We start from the raw sequence: 18,594 nt of genomic DNA on the forward strand, positions 1-18,594 counted from the left end.
AATGGAGCCGCCCCCAATAAGTCCTGCAAGCGCAAGTTAGCAGTAAGAGTGCGAGCAGCGAACAGGAGAAGATCACCAACAGAGAGGAGAGACAGCAAAGTAGTATACCTATGAATTAGTGAAGAAATGTAACTGGAGCTAGAGTTGTTTGGAAGTTTCTAGGTAAGGGTTAGTATTTAGAATTAACTTCTATAGGGTACAGGAAGCCAGTGTAAGGTTTGATACAGGGGTGAGGTGTGACAGGAGAGACATGAGATACAAATGTAATATTTCAAATACTAATCTTATTACAAAAGGTTAAAAAAAAAAAAAACAATACTTTAATATATACCACTAACGATGAGTTAGCTTGGTACTAATCTGGTGGCAGGCCATGGCGTGTTTATCATATTCATAGTTAAAATATCCTGCACTTTAGTGTAGCTAATAAAAAAATATTTTTGTTAATGACCTCATCCTATAGAAATAAAAAAAAAAAATTATTCCATATTTATTTACTGCAGGTAGCAGGTTCATCGTTACAAATCTAGAATGGGTATTGACAACAATGTGGCACGGGATTAAATATTTGTAAAAGAGCCATTTGAATTTAGTAATTGTTCATTGAAATAATTTCATACAAACACAATTTTAGGAAAGAATTCTAAAAAAATTAATAAATAATAAATAAATAAATAAAACAAAACATATATTAATTTCCTTATTTCTAAAGGAGCAACATATACTCCACATATGTGTGTGCTTTATTGATTAATGGATGTGTATTCTATATTTCAATGCCTGAAAAATCCAACCTATATGTAAAAAAACATACATCCTACAATCTGATCCATGCCATGTCAATATTTAAAGCATACATAATGTAGTGATTGTCACTTGCAGAAGTGGAAGATTTGGCAGGTGCTTGGTGGGCCTGTTAGACAGAATGTCTGACTAATTGTTTATTCTTTGTTCATTGCAATAAATGGAATGTGTGTGCTGGCTCCATCTCTGATTAGAAGTCTGGGCACACCACCGCACATGACATCTTGCTTGTCTGCTCGCTGTCAGTTGAATGAGTTAGCAAGTTATTCTTTTTTTTTCCTCTCTCTACATGGATGCAATAGGCTTAGCCAGCAGTCATATGGTTAAAACTATCTTGCTTTACATCATCTGGAGCGACCAATCAACAGTGATTACACAGGACTGAGATGAGAGGCCTCTTATATTAACGCATCCCTGCCTGCTATAAATGCATTGTGTCATAATGCTAAATGACAGCATCTCTTTGTGAGATGTTAATGTGATTAAAAAGTAGTTTGTTTTTATTTAAAACAATGTTATTTCCATCACAGCTTTCAGTTTGGTCTACACTGTAAAATTATTTATCATATTAGTACAGATCTCTATCTGATGACATAGGATGGCCAGATTTCCCTAACTAGACATTTAAACAGCAATTTAAACATTATTTTAATATAGAAATGTTTGATATATTTTCACAAGCTCACAGTTAAATGTTGTGTCAGTTAAGTTATCCAGCAGTGATGCACTCACGTGTGTTATTTTGTTTCATTCTTTATATATATTGTGGAGCAGAACAATCAAAATAAAGCTTAGTTTAATATTCAAGTAGTGTAGATCCACATTTTGAAATATAATAAGCGCTCAACAATGCAGCACAGTGGTATCAAATATAGAGAGCATAAGGTATAGATTGCAATTATACTGGCAAAATATCAGGAGCATATGTTATACAAAAGTAACAAGCTAGTATGCCTAGGTACTGCTATATAACATAAATAAAGCCAGGGAGGTTAACACGATTCAAGAAAGCTTGCTGCATGAAAGAGTGCATAGGTAACAGAAATGAATCATGAATAATAGATGCTACAAGGCAGTACAAACTGAAAATAAAATACAATAATTACAAAATAAAACAATAACAATATGGGAGAAACTTCCCTCTACTTCAGTCAGTGTGGCCGGCAGCTGACTTAGAAGGTCCACCAGCAGGAAGTGATCTTATCTACATCCCAATGATGCTTGGAGGTCTTGGCCCCAGGTTGACGTATGCCCCAACACTGTGAGAAAATCAGTAGAGACCACAACAATGAGTAACTTGTGCATAGTCCTATTTTTTAGTGACATGCAGGGATCTGGAGCTACTACATCCATGTCACATTGCTTGCCTGCAGAACACTAGTAACAGAGAAAATAAACTGTCTCCAGAGAACAATGTTCAACTTCAAACATGGAATAAATTACAGATTGTACAATGACATCCAGGAAGTAGAGCCAGGGGTTTCAATGGTTTGATGATCATATTGCAGCTATCTAGAAGCAGTCCTTTTAGGAAGTAAAAGGTGATGGAAGTTGTGACATATTAAATTCGGCATCTCGGATGTCTCCATAGTCTCAGGGATAATCTGGATTTTAAGATTTTTGTGATGACTCTTATCATTATATTCTGCAAGTTTCTGTGCCATTTCAGCTTGGGTCTGGAAGAGGTCCTCTTTTGTAGTGTTAAAAGAGGCTTGTTGTGCCAATGGATTAAAGAATCATTCTCCACAGCCTTAACTTTTTCCAAAAGGGGATGTAGTTCCTTCCATATAATAGAGTGGTCAAGTAAAAACAGCACATGGATGTCAAGAAGGAGGGCTTTAAGGTTGTTTTTAGTTGCTGACGTGTTTGCATCCTCTTATGAGGGCATGTTGATGTCAACCAGCTTATCCATGGAGGGTATAGAAGAGGAGTCCTCAACAGACATGAAGAGCTACCATTTTTGGTGCTGCTCGAGGTATGCTGCAAAGCATAAAGTTCCTTATATCTTGGGATGCACACCCACCTGTTTTTCTTCCATTTGTAGATATGGTAAATTGGATGCCCATGGTGTTGCAAACAACAGGTTTGCTAAGCAAATTCAGAGTGTGCATGGTCAAGACACACAGATCGATGTTCATCTGCACCTTCCCACTCAGGTTTAATCTTGTAATAACTTCTAGGTCTCTGGAACTGATTGAGCAATATGCAAAGGCCCATCCCAAAATCAGGTCTTTAACCCCTTAAGGACACATGACATGTGTGACATGTCATGATTCCCTTTTATTCCAGAAGTTTGGTCCTTAAGGGGTTAATTTGAAATGACATGGAGTGCATTCTCAATTAAAAGTTAAGCCGGTCTTTTAAGTTAGAAGATAAAAGACTAGGTTTAATGTATATCTGTCATCCACAAATCATGGTTTAGGTTAACACAGTAAAGGAATTCCAGAATATATGGTATGTGCTAAGGCAGGACTTGTCATTAGATAGACACCTAGTTGTTAGAGAGCTACAATCCCTATAACAATTCCCTTTGACATCTATAATATTAACAAAGTATCATGGTAGCTGTAGTTTTACAGAAGAGAATATTACAATTAGTATTTCATTGAAGGCACACTGGATGTGTTGGGTGGTTATCAATTAAATGATTAAACAGAAAAAAATTTGAGAAAAACTCCAAATTATTTATTTACAGAAATCACCATTAAGTCTATAGAAATTTTTGTAGATGTATTATTTGAAAAGTTTTCCCGACTGATTTTCTGATATTGAATCATTTGTAAAGTTTATTAAATCAAGGCCTTAGTGTCTATAGCCTTCAAGAGAAACACCTGTCAAATTTTAAAAAAAATGTTTTAATGTTTGCAAAATGTTTCTTAATACTATGAATATATTAGTATAAGAAGAATAATTACAATTATGTCCTAAAATTATTAAGGTTAGGTTTTTTTTATTTGTTTTCTTTTGAAACTGTGCATGTTTATTGAATTACTGCCTAAAACAGAGTATTTTATTTTCAACCAGTGAGGCCCTGCTTTTAGAACTTTTATCTATCATACTGTTAAGCACCTTATTGTATCCTTACATTAAATGGTTACTCCAAGAATTTTAACCCCTACAGTCCACTAGCAATGGTTCACCCCCTAACCTAGGTCCTGATGTTCCCATGTGGTCTAGTGATACTCTTTCAGCTTCTGCAGAGCTGAAAGCTGCAACTGTTGACATTCATTGGCTGAGAGCATCAGCTGACCACTTTCAGCCAATGACTTTCATTCTGTGTTAAAAAAGTTGTACGATATTTATAATCCAATTAATTTCAGGTATTTTTGCACCCTTTTGGGTTATCTGATTCACTTCCTGACTCAATTTTTAATTCCTGAAATACTGTCAAGCTGAACAGATATATGGCCAAAATTCATCTGTCCTAGAACAATTAGTTCAGACACACTGAATTTTCTCACCATGCATAAGACTATGTGAATTGTAAACAGAAAGGAGTGACATTGGCTAGAAAGAGGAATCTTTACCTAAGATTTCATCCCATTTTTGCCAGATTGTTTTGCTACTGAGAAAAGTGCAAGTAAACCTCTTTCGCTAAAGAAATAAAAAGAAAGTACATTGAAGAAATATTGGTTTCATGTTCATGCATATTGCGAGACATAGAAATCAGACTGTTTGTAAATCTCTTTTTTCTTGAAAAAAAAATTGTGCAGCCATTTGCTCAATCTAGAGAAACTGTAGTGTTCTAAATCAGGCTATGGATGTTCCATTTTAAGTGGAATCTTTACAAATATAGCTGTAAGTGATACACATCTGTCATTTCTACAAATTTGTTTATAGTCAGCTTAATTTTCTTAGCATGGGAAACGTTATTTCAAGCTATTTTTGGACACTGTGTCTGATATAATCTGTCTACATATCAGCAAGATCAGTCTATTACTACATACTTTTCCTTGAACGCTGCACAAAATATATAGCTTTATTGACTGTATTTTGTTTCACATTTTATAATTAATAACAGAATAAATTATGCAGAGAGGGGTTAAAAATACCCTACAGTTAAAATATAGAGATTAAAGTGGACAGGTTACTGTTAATGTAAAGACTATTGGCACAATAAATCCAAAGGCATGTAAGCGAAACTGGGCAATATACATATAATTAAGGAAACACTCTGAGCATCATAAAAACTTAATCTTAATGAAGTTGTTATGGTGCCTTAACGGCCTTCAGCGCCGCTCCTCACATCCACCAGACAGCATCCTGCTTCTGAATTTTATTTTCAGGAAGCACGGACTGCCGCCAGCAGGGGCACCGCTGATTGACTGAGAGTGGTCAGCTGACACTAAAAACTCTGCATTTAATTTTGTTTTTCAGATCTCACATACACATATTTATTAAATATGCAGAGAATTAAACTCAACATTAAAATTCCTGGGAAGTGATTCTTCCCTTTAATCATATACACTTCCAATCCTTAAATTCAAAATATCCAGTTTTTAATAATTGCAACTAATTTTCCCTTGTACTCTTTGTATCTTTTCTTATAATATTCTTTTTACACTTGTGGTTTCTTATGTACAGAAAATAAAGGTTGGGTTTTTATAACATATGCACTAGCTTATACAAACCACTTGCCTGTGTTTTCCTTCTATCATCTTCCAAGAGTCTAGAGGAAAGGGTCAGGACTAAATGGAAGCTGCCTGGGGGCTGAGTGAAAAAGTCAAAGCCTACACAGTGACACAATGAGTTATGACCTTGTGATACCACTATCAGTTTTTAAGGCATCTGTTATTAAAATTCATCTCTTTCTCTCTAAGGCAGACACCCTGGGGGAAGAAAATAAAAAATAAAAAAAATCCATCCTGTTAATATCTTTATTACACCCACACACATCCACATAGGGGGATGTGTTTCAGCCAGGCAGCCTGTATATATCTGTGTAGCCCCTCAACTAATTCATGCCCTGCCTGTTAGCATCTGCATCAATGAAACAAACTTACTCTTTAAGGTTTGATACACCTTCTTCAGGTTTCTTAGGTAAACAAGGTTAATATGTGTTAAGATCTATTGGAATAAAAATTAATCAGACAGTATGACCAGACTGAAACACAAGATATTTGCTCTTATCATACTTGCATTTGTATACTCTGCCTACTACCTTCTATAACAATACCGTGTTTATTATCTCACTACATGTTTAAACTCATTAACATTGTCAAATGTATGGTTCATTCCTGAAACAACAGTGATTTGCCATGTATTGATAATAACTGAATAACTTAATTTAATGTATTATTCTAACCTTGTTTCTTTGACTTACATTTCGTGTTTATCAACTTGTGACAATTAAAGCTCTGTTGTGGGGACACCGGTTTTATAAGTTGCATGGGAGTATGGGTTAATGTAATTTATATTAAAGGCCTTCAGTTTGCTGTGCATGGAGTCTGTCATATATTTGACAGTTTATAAAAGTTTTTCAAATAGGGACAAATAAACCTCCCTAGTTTTTACTCAGACGGCCATGGAGGTATTCTTCCACTTGCATTAGCTCCACAGAGCAAGAGGAAGTAGTAAGCACACTGAGATAGTGCATGTCTGCCTTCCCCCTTCTCAATAATATACATTACAGCTTATTGAGATGCATAGAAAATGTGCACATGCACGCTCACAACTCCAACACAGAGACTTCTCAATGAGAAGCCTCTTAAAGGAGTATTCCCAGCAGAGACTGAATGTCAGTGCCTGGGAAAGAGGGGAGGGCTTGCAAAGGTTGCAGATATATTTTTCATATCCTTCTAAAGAAAACATGCAGAAAAAAATACATGTATGTTTTCTTTTGTGACATACCTACTAAATTATGTTTGAAAAAAATCCAATGGAGAATTTCTTTTATTTCTATTTTTTCTTGATTTATCACTCTGGACAATTTGTTTTTCTAATTCTTCGATTTTTACATTTTGGTGGGCACATGTCAACAGAAGCCTCACTTTCCTGTCCATAACTAACAAACCTAACAACTTTGTGTGGTTTTTGGTGGCAGTGGGCCATCTGCTTCATGACTTACTGTGCTGTACACACAGTGCTGTTTGTTCTACTACTAAGAAGTTATTTGAGTATTTATGACTTTTCTGCTAGTTTGAACAACCAAAGGAAATCTTCTCTGACCACATGTTACACAGTATATTGTTTATTTTGCTTAAAGAGTTTTCTAGGAATATGTTGTTTAGCCCACCACACCACACTCTGTAATATATACACACACACTAATTTGAGAAACGTCCAGGACATCAACTCTTGCTAAGATGCAAGAACCACCATATCTGACAACAAAAATCATAGCACGATTAATGTTACTCAACGAATGTGTCTTGCCCCGGTATAACTCTTGATCAAACATCAACAAACCTCTTGACCATGATCTGATGATGTGTAAAAGCATTGTTATTGAACAATATCACATTATTCAGTTACTCAAATTAAAGAACAAATAAGCTTTGCAACTATAATGCAAACCTATAACAATAAAATCCTGGTTTAGGCTCAATATTAAGATAAGATATAATAACTTCTCCAATGTGTCCAGAAAAAAATAGTTAATGAAATTTGGGTTGTTAATTGATGATTATCAATCTATTATCTGTGATGGATTCCAGTATGATGATTGTAATGATCACAATTAATTATCACTTTATTTTTTATTTTATTTTTACTATTTTATATATACATATTATATTTTGTAACAATGCCTAATTTGATTTTTGGTAGTATTCAATCTACTCTATTAAAGATGTTTCCACAACAAAAGTGCAATATGTGTACGTGTGAGCTTTTACTGATAGGTCCAGTATTCCTAGACAGGACACTAGGTCAACAGTAAAATTTGAATCTCTCAATCTGAATCATCATTGCTAATGCATGGAATTACAAAAATGAAATCATAAAAATATATTATGTTACTGCAGAAATCATGAAATATTTTTAGTTATGTGGTGTAGGATGCTTGTTTCCTTCTTTTTCTTGCCTTTAAAATATTACATTTTACTGATGATGTTTCTCAGAGGTCTACATTTTCAGATAACAATGAACGTACTAGACTTGCAGTCCTCTGAAAAGTGCCTACCTAATGGACTGGGAATTAAACTACAAACCTGAAATCAGGATCAGATTTCCCATTATGCAGAATAGACACATGCCTACAGGCACACGTTCTGTAGAGGCACCTATTTATAGCACGTATGATGTATTCTTTTGGAGCTTAGGTGGGTTAGTGAATAGAGATAAGTTCCAGGAACCTTGGGCAGTGTCCTCTGCAGTCCAGTCCGTTTCCCATGCTTGATAGCTGAGTTGCAGAAAAATTTATAGAGGGTGTAAAACTCACTCATGTAAACGGTTCCACCAGTGTCTGTATGTGATGATGTGGAAGGGATAACTTCCCATCAGCTCACTAACAGCCTCTCATACAGGAAATACCTTGCAGGAGGAGCAGGGGCAGCACCATGTAATGCCCACTGTATATCATTAGACATTAGGTATAAGAGTTCTAGCATTTCTACTATCAATCATAGAAGGATGGACTACCAAAGACATAGGAGGGAGTGTACTTTGGAAATAACTATTTAAATCCCACAGGCCTCTAACCCCAACCACCAATTGTGTTATAACCTTACATTTAACACCTTTCCACAACCTGCATAAACTAACTCTTTACTAAGTCTCCAATGTAAGCACTCAAAACCTAAACCTGAAACACAACCTTTTACTTTAATCCCAGTTAACTCTTGTTAAAAACTAAATTAAAAAAACAAAACATGTGTCACATTTAAATCCATTCTTAGTTTTTTAATATTTTTATTGGGGGGGGGGGGGGTAGGTGGGGGACACCTTTGGATTGTGTGTATTCAGGCACCTGGTGTGATTTTGGCTCTACCTGAAATATGTATACTCTTGTAGGTATCCCTAAATCAGCTGCTTATCTGCCCACCCCAATTCATATACAAGGGTATATTTCTATATATACCTGTTAGACAGGTGCATTATTCAATTTCATGTATCTTAGTTATTTCACTTGCGCCTAATCAATTATAACTAGAAATTGATACTTCAGTGAGGCCTATGACCCTTTTAGTTAATTATTTGTTCCTTCGACTGTAGAGATGGATTACATTGACAATAAACCAAAACAATTAAGTGTGTCTGTAAGAGTTAAATAAGTTGTGAGGAAACTTAACATGTGTCTCTAATAATGGACATGTTTTGACACTCCCAATGAACCGGATGGAGTCAAACCAATTTAGAATTTCGCTGTTCCAATAATTGAAGATGATTTGGTGGTGCATTTCATGGATAATTTAATTTTCCTGTTATCACACCTCAGCTAAGCTACAAAGTTTCTAGTGGGAAAAGACTGTTAAGATCTGTTTCAGATTTGAAGTGTCTGTTTATGTGTTTCGATGATTAAAGTTTACACCATCAGCTAGAGTAGAAAAAAATCCATATGAACAATTCCCTTTAGAAATAACGGAGAGAGTTCCCAGCCTTCTCTCTGACATACACAGACTCAATTCTCACCAGCAGACAAGTCACAGAATCACAGGACTGTCTGGTGTAATCAAGCTAGATGCAAACAATAGGTACATCTACTGGTTAGCATAACGAAAATCGAAACAATGTACAGAGTCAAGCCGCACAAAGTTATGATGACGTTGCTTCATTTTCTGGGTTAAACTAAACAAGGCCTTAGAGAAAACATTGATAATCACAGTTAATGGCTGCAAATTAAATGCATGGGCATAAACAAATTTAAACATACAAATCTCATACCTTGGGAATAAAAATGCTTTGAGTTAAATAACTTTATTGATAATGCATTTTTTTCTTAAGACATGAGATTTTACATTAATCTGCTATTTACTATTTAATGTTAGAATCTCCAAAGTGTGCATTTTTGATAGATGTTCATTTTCCAGATTAAAATGACAATGCGTGAATCCTATTTGCAGTTTGGTCACACTGATCATTCTAAAATAGGAAGAAAAAAAAATGGGATAAATATGAACTGATGGCTCCAGATTGTATTTGACATAAAACTACTTGTTATAAATGGTTAATGAATTATAAAATGCTGTGATTATGGTGTCAGGAGCGCCGTGGCACCCTTCCAGTTTAAGACATGCCTTCACTGAGCTAAGCGTTTCTGATAAAGGGTCACTCACTAACATGGAGCTAACGTTCCCATTCAATAAATACGGTCTTGTTTAGCTCAGTTAAGCTAACCAGATAATCTGGTAGAACCTGGAAGTAGCGGCTACAGGCAGGGGCGCTGGCAGAACCCATGTAAATCGTCACTGTTTTCAAGCAAAAGGACCCAGGTCCACCCGAAGAATCGGCATGTCACTCTGTCATGAATTAATGCGTGGCGGGAATAATCCACAAATCAGGACTGTCCAGCCAAAATCTGAAAAGTTGGGAGACCTGCTTTAACCAGAGACATAATAGCATGCTAATCTACTGCATTAATTCACACCTCGAATATATCCAGTGAAAGTATTTATTTAAGTCTACCTTTTGATGTTCTCTGCTGCTTCTAAAACACACGCTAATTCTTAGGAGATGCTTGCCAATTTTTCAATTTGCCAAACATTGAAACTGGAACTGAGCCGTTTACAGTGACCAATGAGCTTGATTTTACTGAGAAATTTGATTTTACTATGATTTACAGCAAACCATTAAAATATAGATCATGGGACTTGTAAAACAGTTAGCAAGTATTCATTCTGAGCTTTGACACCAACATCTTTAAATGGGAATAAAAATAGAGTAGCTCCAGATATAGGAAAAACCTACTCTGATGCTAAAAATGGGTTGAGGAGGTAAAAAAAGGGCATAGCCCAGAGCAAATAGCAGAAACAAACCAAACAAATGAGGGTCAGAGCCTAAAAAAAGGATCCTAACCTTACTAAGATTACCTCCAATGTTAGAACATTCTAAGGTAATAGAGAATCAGTAACATACAAAACATACCAAGTGCCCCCCAACAAAAAAGTGATGTGAATTAAATAATCAAGATCTAGACTACTTGATGCAGTTAAAAAGAATGGGGAGTCACAGGTTAAACTGGGATGCCTACAGCAATGCTTAGGTTGTTAAGTGATAATTGCATATAATAAGCAAGTCTTGTATTTAAATCCCTCAATACAATTAATAGATTCACTAGTAACTATAAATAGTAAAGATGGATAAACAGAGGGGCGCAAAGACAGTACATAAAGAAGAACCCTAGTTCAATTATATATAAAAGGAGGTTCCTAAGAGAGTGTCTGTAATTCTTAATTAGATAACAGAGTGTATAGAGTATGTCCGGCCCCCTCAAGGGTTACAAACAGTTATAAATAGAGAAGCAATTATCACATATAGAAATAGCAGGCACGGAATTATGTTTAATGTTAGAAAAGGCAAATCGTGGGAATATAATTAAGGCAATTGCCCACTGTAAGTCCATACTGCCAACCAACTATCAGAGATCTCCTCCCAGCCTGCTGCTTCGAGACCAGCCCTGCTAATCCAATATAACTGTAAATAACCTAATCTAAGTATTAAAAAAGTAAACACGCATTATAGTACTAGAAACCCCATCCTAAGAAGTGAAAAATAAAATCATTGAAAGTGCATCGGCTTAGCAGCTCGACGCGCATTTCGACGTTTGAAATACGCCTTTCTCAAAAGGGTTTCTAGTACTATAATGCATGTTTGCTGTTTTAATACATGGATTAGGTTATTTACAGTTATATTGGATTAGGAGGGCTGCCTCGAAGCAGCAGGCTGGGAGGAGATCTCTGATAGTTGGTTGGCAGTAGGGACGCACAGTGGGCAATTGCTTTGCTGCTTTTTTTCTATACTTTAAAATAAAATAGAGCAGCACATAAAAAAGTTAACACAGGTTATGGGGATTTCAAGTGTTTTATTTATGTAAAAATGACATGTGCCACTCCAAGTACCAACATTTTACATCATAATCTCTTGAATTTGGTGCATAGACTATGTGCATGCACTCTGGTAAATAAAACAATTGACTTTGTGAGGAAAAATCAGACAGCCTATAGAGGCACTTCATTCTTCAACATGAAGATTGCAATCATTTAGAATATTCATGTTCTGAGATACTATGCTACTCATAGAGAGGTATATGATTGACTTTATGTTCTAAGATGCTATGCTACTCCTAGAGAGGTATCTGATTGACTTTATGTTTTAAGATGCTATGTTTCTCCTAGAGAGGTATTTGATTGACTTCATGTTCTAAGATACTATGCTACTCCTAGAGAGGTATCGGATTGACTTTGTGTTCTAAGATGCTATGCTTCTCCTAGAGAGGTATCTGATTTACTTTTTGTTCTAAGATGCTATGCTTCTCCTAGAGAGATGAATCTGGTTGACTTCATGTTCTAAGATGCTATGCTTCTCCTAGAGAGGTATCTGATTGACTTCATGTTCTGACTATGTTTTTCTTAGAGAAGTATCTGATTAACTTCATGTTCTAAATACGCTTCTCCTAGAGAAGTATCTGATTGATTGAGTACAGTAATTGCTGTATATTCCAAATAGATCCCCCAATGCTTGTCTTTGAGACGCAGTGAGTTGGACTAAATATAATTTGGACTGATTGAGACTTAATTGAGAAAGTAGTGGACGTCCAACAGAGACTGAGATGAGTTTATCAGTGTTACCAGTTATTGGTGTTTTTTTGAGAGAGGGGGGTGCATGTATGGCAAGTGCGAAACACTCTGACATTAAAAATAAACATATTAGAGGTTGATTGCTCAATTTCAGGCATGTTCTAGTGTGTTGTTTTTCAGGAAGCAATTTAAAGGTTGCATACCGACAGTCCTTGTCTCCTCACCAAGCCTCAGCTACTGGTATAAATAACTATATCTTTAAAGTTTTATATAACAACCATGCATGTATTGTTTCTGTAGCATACATGTTTCTATAAATGTTTCTCTTAGCTTAAGCATAATATGATTGTGTCACAATGTTATGATACATATCATGGACTTGTCATTCTGTGGTATCCTCTTTTGTTCACTTGAATGCTGTTAGTTGGGATTCATTCTCGAAAAAAGACTTGTGGTAAAAACAGATAAAACCTGCAAAATATTGGTCACATTCACAATAGCATGGCTGGACATTTACTAGCATCACAGATATTTTCTAACTTATTCTAATTTAATTATTTTGACCTGAAACAAAATAATATATACATATTTTCCATCTTATTTAAAATAGATTATTTCTAAGTAAAATTTTCAGAAGAATGGAAAATTAACAAATATATTAAATGTAGCCAAATAGTGATTATAGATGTTACAGATATTTTTCACAATCAATTGTTGTGGCCTTAATGTCACAATTTAATTTTCAGTTCCGCACAGTTTGCAGTTTAGTGAATAAATCCTAAATTAATGTGCAGAATATTTTTCTACAATCACTGTTTATCTTACTTTAAACATTACAAAAATACACATTATTACCATGACAGATCTACCACCTCCCCAAGATGCAATATAAAACATTTTCTGCAACATTTCTTTTGTAATACAATAGAATAATTAATAATTTCCAGGGTTTCATGGCCACATGTCCCAAGAAATTGTTTATTATTTCTAAATAAGAAGGCTTTGATTCAAATATGTTGAACTAGTAATAACATAAATTCATTTATACGGCTACTGAAAAATTCAACATTTTTTTAGCTGTACACACAAACGCAAACATGCAGACGTGCACACACACACACACACACACACACACACACTGGTCAAATCAAACTGTTTGGGCTAAGATATAGTGAGAGAACAGGCAGCTTTAATTACCTCCCTCTTATCACACACTTCCTTCTAGCTGTACCAATTCATACCAGCAATGTTGGCTGTGATAGGGTAAAAGTGGTCAGCTGACACGTTTATCCAATCATAGCCACCCATTCCTGCCCAGGTACTCCTTATTAATTTAAACAGCACAGAAAGGATGGGCTGCTGGGGACTCTTATTTAGCATCAAAACATTAAAAATGGCTTTAGGGTGAATAAGAGGATGGCCCCAAAGGATTCTAGACAATATAACCACTATATAACATATAACATACAGTGCCAACAATGTTCCTTTAAATAATCCAACTCAAAGAATTTTGGAAACATATTAGTATACAAACTATGAATATTTTATATATAATTGCCAAGTTTGAAAAAACAGACAAACGTTTCTTTGCGCAAACAGATATCAGTATTGATATTTGTATCTAGATGAGACAGACACTACTTAGTAGCCTCTCTTGGTTGGGTTTATCTTCTTACATATGATATACAAAATAAATACACACACATATATATACAGTATATATAAAGTTGGCATATGTATATCAGATAATATTGGGGGCATATGTTAGGTGGGCACAGGCCAATTAGTGCCCCATTGACATTAATGATAACCCCACTCGTGGACTGAATCTTATTTTACAGACATGCAAGTATATGCATATCGTTACTACCCAAACTGTAAAAAAAAAAAGCCATCATGTTTTGTGCTTAACATGGAATATAAATATTAAGAAGCACCTGAATATATTAAAATGTGTGTAATAAATCAAACATCATGTTATTTTTCAATATCCTGGATTAACTACAGTTATGTGAGCCAATAAGTTTACCAATACATGTTCTCTTGTAAGTCTTTATGCAGCAATAATTAATTTTGAATAGAAAATAATGTCAAAACCTTTGCAATCTGCTTAATACACAAGAATCTTTATTTTGTTTTGTGCAAAGACTGCAGTGTTCTTCCACTGTATCTAATGTATAGTTACATCCATCATCACTTCACATATGGTTAAATCTATGTCATGTGGATGGCACAATACTTGAATGTTTAGAGAATTCCCATCTGATCGGTCCATTGGGACCAAATTCCATTACTGAATGAAGGGCTATGTAATATGGGTTGAAGTTCTATGTTTAATTCCCAGATGACTGGATCTATTCACACAAAGCTCCATCGATGCTGTCAGTCCAGAAACTCCCTTAATGTAAGGTTGACTTTTGAAACTCAGTGACCCTTTGGACTAAAAGAGCAGTTTGCAGTAACATGCGTCAGTCTCTTTCGAGAAGAAAAAAAACAAGTAGAAATGTATTCCAATAGAAAGGCATAATATACAACTGCAATTCATCCGAGGTTTTGGATCACACTTAATTTTAAAATTGGGAACATTTACAGGGAGACACACACTAACAAAATAAACAAAACTAACACGAACAAATGCCTCGGTTAACATAATTTTCGGTTTACAAATGAAAATACATTGAAAATAATGCCTCGGTTTACAATTTGTTTTCGCAATACAAAGCAAGTTTCCCCAGAATGCATTGCACCTGGGAGTTTTATAGCACCGCCCCGTGCATGCTGGAGCCTGTGGGTAGCACGTGGCGTAGAGTGTGGAGGTGTTGGAGCGGCTTTTGCATCGAGTTTTGGAGCCATTCTGGAAATTGTTTGCAGTTGTTTTGGGACTTTTTGGTGCATTTCTCAAGCTGTGGAAAGGTAGGGAGCTGAGCTTCGTCGTTTACATGGCCTTTTACTGTGTGTTCTGTATTGTGGGTTGGTTTTCATGCCAGCTTTTTCCTGACCTCCAGAACGGAATAACTGGTTTTCAATGCATTCCTATGGGAAACCGCGTTTCGTTTTACAAATTTTTCGTAATAAGAAACGTCCCGGAGAACGTATTCAATTCATAAACCGAGGTCCCACTGTACTAACAAATAATTCATACACAGCATTATACATGTTATCTTAAAGATGAATGTCAGCGCATTACTTACATAGAAAGTTTTGTTTAGCAATTTTAACTACGAATATGCAATATACCAGTAATTATATTAGCACACTGACAAATTCATGCTAACAATCGGTGTTACGTGGCCTGCTAACATGCTATTTCTTTTAAGTGTTAGAAATCATGCAGATTTTGTTCACTATTTTCAAACTGGAATAATTTAATCATTATTCAGTGGTATTTGTTAAAGTACAAGCGCAATTAATAATGGATCACTCATTATTAAAGCGTTTTCTTTCCATACTGATTATATACACAGTTATTTATGTATCTGTGATTGGTTAGTGGATACTTCCCAAAAAATAGTTTGCAGGATCACTCAGCTGTTTATTTGTACTGTATCGCACAGATAACACATTTTTAGAATACCTCCGAATGACTGTATGTATCTGGTTCCCAAGCAGTTCTCACAAAAATCAAGAACTGCCTGAGAAGTCTCGGTCAGTTTCTGGAATCTCTTAATTCCATTTACTTGAACATGCAACTCCAATTCATTATTTTTTCAATGGATGATATGTTATGTGTATGCATGTTCTCTCACGTACTAGACATGATGGTAGTATTTTACTATCAGCTTTAATGTGCAACAAATTTCCACAAGTGTCTAGAAATGTCACTTTATTGTGCTTTATTTAAAAGTTGGTGTAGGAAAACTATAGATAAGCGAAGTAAAAACTAACTTTTTTGGATAAGTTAGTTAAAATAAAGCAAAAATAAAGATGAGTTAGTTAAAATGTTGCAGATTTTACCAGTTTTGCTGTTTGAGCCCCATTTTGTCTCAACACACCACATAACACTGTTTAGTAAACAGACCGCAAAGTTGCCCTAATGCCTGGCACATTAAAGGACTATGAATGACGTGGCCGCAACCTGCAACTAGCTCTCTCTGATTTTCTGCGATGCATTCAATCGTTAACCCCAATTGCAACTTGTTGAAATACAATGCTACTTGCATTTTTAAACTTTCATTTTGACGAAATATAATGTGATTGGCAAGGATTCTTTTTTTTTTTCATTCAGAATTCTAAAATACAAACTTTCCATTTTGTTGTCTTTTGAGAGACAGTATTAATGCACCATACAGTCTTAAAGGTCTACGATGCAGGCAAAGCCAACTTAAGTCTGTCTGCTACTAATTACAGGGGCCTTCCTGCAATCCTGAACTATTTCAGTTAAATGGTATACAATTTATACATGTATTCATCCATCTTCCACAAGAAGTGTTTAATCTTCTCTCTCTTTTTATGAGCCCTGCGACAACCAGTGGAACGGTTCGCCGTGTCACGGGCTCCTGAGGAGCTGATCTCGGCGGGAGCCGCGAGTAGTATACATGATCAAAGCCTGCAGAGTTAGAGTAGCTGAGTTGCCCGCTGAGAGTGGGCTGTCAAAGCAAACGGGTCGATCTATTGAACACAAAGAACCACAGACCGGCACTGAGAGTTGGAACCGCCCCTGTGAAGATCTCTTCAACTCCATCATCAACCAAAGTGGTTTGATGTAATTACAAAGTTGGCCCCAGCACGCATGGCAAAAGAGAGGGCGGAGGAGAAGAAGACAGAGAGGGATCTTATTATAGCTAACAAAGTAGGCGATGGAAGTTCTGAAATAAATTGGCTTGGTTGGGTTAAGGCGGGGATAATGAGCTCTTCTGTACAAGATGCAGACGTTTGACAAGTCGACTGCCTAACCAAGCACTATCCCCTGAAAAAGCAATTCATATCAAGGTCTACTGCGACTCGAATGTCAAGTATGCATAGACTATGCAGTATAATGTGCTTGTTACACAGTATCTGTGCCATTGGTTACTGCAATGCCTTAGTCTATTCATTACAGCTTTTTAAATATATATCTATCTATCAGGGTTTTGGTGTAGTGTATTCAGAAGCAAATTATTATGCAAAAGAGACTCTTACTTTCCATCACAGTAAAGTAGTAATGCAGTTTGAAAAATGTATTAGAATATTCCTACGGCTACAAATGTTAAAGTATATAATAGACACAGTTGGGCCTAAATGGGCATGGTGAGAAGTAAAACACTTTGTAACTGATTTAATATCTACTCTGGTAGATAGTAATTTCTTTAGATAGTGGTGAGACTGTATCTCCTGCATTTTATCATTATGACTTTATAGCAGGCCAGAACTGCAAAACCCAACACATAACACAGTTATACATCAGGATACCGATAACGCGTGCCAGGCAGCAGTACTGATTAGGGCCTGCTTGTGTTTGCTTGTTTTGGGGCATAAAACTTGTATTCAATCTATTCAGCTGAGAACTTGTTGTTTTATTAAAAAAAACATCATTAATTAATTGTACAATAGATTGAATTGATATTTGCTAATTTGGGAATTTAAAAAGCAAACAACTGATTGCCCTGTGAAGTTATGGCACAGTGTTTTTTCTGACTTTATCCACTGCATCATAGTTATGCAGAATGGGGCTTTGGTGTAATCTCATATACTGGGGCTGGAGTCTATATCAAGTGATAAGAGGACCTCTGGCAATAGAATTATGAGTTCTATTGTAGTCTATAGAAAATGCATTAAGTTACCTGAAATTAACTCATCTCTGGTTACAGAAATCTAGTCACATATTCAGGGTCATGGAGAGACTATACAGGATCATGACTGATAAATGGAAAAACTTAAGCAATTAAAGAGGAAAGATACATTCTACTGGATTCCATGATATTTGCTCCATAGTTAGCATTTCGCCCCATATTGCATTTGTTTAACTGTATAAACTCAAATAATGACTGAATAACTGTCCAGTAAAGTAGCAGAATGTGCTCATAATCACCAATAGACAACTTTACAATAGGTCACTAGCAAATTGAGAGGAATATCTAACTAATTAATGACAAAGGGACGTAATAACCCTAAAGTTCTTCAGCTTGCTTAGGGGCTT

This window comes from Pelobates fuscus, chromosome 3 (assembly GCF_036172605.1).
Source record: "Pelobates fuscus isolate aPelFus1 chromosome 3, aPelFus1.pri, whole genome shotgun sequence".
In the NCBI taxonomy this organism is placed as follows: Eukaryota; Metazoa; Chordata; class Amphibia; order Anura; family Pelobatidae; genus Pelobates; species Pelobates fuscus.